This window comes from Lepidothrix coronata, unplaced genomic scaffold (assembly GCF_001604755.1).
Source record: "Lepidothrix coronata isolate B3197 unplaced genomic scaffold, Lepidothrix_coronata-1.0 Scaffold364, whole genome shotgun sequence".
NCBI lineage: Eukaryota > Metazoa > Chordata > Aves > Passeriformes > Pipridae > Lepidothrix > Lepidothrix coronata.
The window spans coordinates 225,106-226,487 of record NW_016690544.1 but is presented as its reverse complement, the minus strand read 5'-3'; the positions used below and the strand labels follow the sequence as shown (position 1 = coordinate 226,487).

Genomic DNA, 1,382 nt, shown 5'->3' with positions numbered 1-1,382 from the left:
TTTTGTGGAGTGGGAGGAAATCCTGAGGTAAAAGGGGCAGATTTGGGGTAAAAGAGGCAAATTTGGGGGTGTGGGGGACGTTGCTGAGGTAAAGATTTCAGATTTTGGGGTCTGTGGCAGATGTTGGGGTGGAAGAGGCAGATTTCAGGAGGTGAGAGGAAATCCTGAGGTAAAAGGGGCAGATTTGGGGTAAAAGAGGCAAATTTGGGGGTGTGGGGGACATTGCTGAGGTAAAGATTTCAGATTTTGGGGTCTGTGGCAGATGTTGGGGTGGAAGAGGCAGATTTCAGGAGGTGAGAGGAAATCCTGAGGTAAAAGGGGCAGATTTTTGGTTAAAAAAGGCAGATTTTGGGGCACTGAGGCAGGTTTGGGGTTGAAAGAGGCGTATTTCAGGGTGTGCAGAAACATTTCTGAGGTAAAAAATTCTGATTTTGGGGTCTGGAGAAGACTTTGGGTGGACAAAGGAAGATTTTGGAGAGTGGGAGGAAATCCGGAGGTAAAAGGGGCAGATTTTGTGGTAAAAAAGGCAAATTTGGGGTGTTGGAGACACTTCTGAGGTAAAAAAGGCAGCTATTGAGGTGAAGAGACAAAAGTTGGGTTTTGGGAACATATCTGTGGTTAAAGAGGCCAATTTTGGCATGTGAGAGAAAATTCTGAGGTAAAAGGGGCAGATTTTGAAGTAAAAATGCAGATTTGGGGGTGAAAATGCAAATTTGAGGGGTGGGACAACATTTCCAACGTTAAAAAAGAATTGAATTTTGGGGTCTGTGGGCAGGCTTTTAGGTAGGAAAGGCAAATTTTGGGGGCAGGGAGGAAATTCTTAAATAAAAAATGTGGATTTTTGGGGTAAAATGGCAAAATTGGGGTCTGGAGGCAGATTTTGGGGTAAAATGGCAAAATTGGGGTCTGGAGGCAGATTTTGGGGTAAAATGGCAAAATTGGGGTGAAAGAGGCAGATTTCGGGGTCTGGAGGGGAATTTGGGAGTAAAAATGACAGATTTGGTGGAATAGGGGGAGATTGGGGAGTCTGGAGGGATATTTTGAGGTGAAAAAGGCAGATGGGGGTGAAAATAGCAGGTTTTGATGTCTGGGTAGAGGTTTGGGGTTGAAAGAGGAGATTTTTGTGGTGAGAAGGGCAGGTTTTGATACCTGGAGGGAGATTTGGGACAAAAGAGGCAAATTTTGAGGTAAAAATGGCAAACTTAAGGTGAAAATGACATATTTTTGTGCCTGGAAGGAGATTTTGAGGCAAAACAGGCAAATATTGTGGTAAAAAAGGGAGATTTGGGGTGAAAATGGCATATTTTGGGGTCTGGCGGGAGATTTGGGACAAAAGAGACAAATTTTGAGGTAAAAAGGACAAACTTTAGGTGAAAATGGCA

The 1,382-nt window shown here is 43.9% G+C and overlaps 1 protein-coding gene across 3 annotated transcripts in view; it reads left to right on the top strand.

The window, feature by feature from the left end:
• The window catches only part of LOC108509422 (trifunctional purine biosynthetic protein adenosine-3-like), a 12,405-nt gene extending 11,089 nt beyond the window's left edge, over positions 1-1,316 (top strand). For all 3 annotated transcript variants that reach the window (XM_017838854.1, XM_017838850.1, XM_017838852.1), the window contains exon 12: positions 1-1,316. The gene's annotated coding sequence lies outside the window, so the exon portion shown is untranslated.
• Positions 1,317-1,382: the final 66 nt, after the last annotated feature.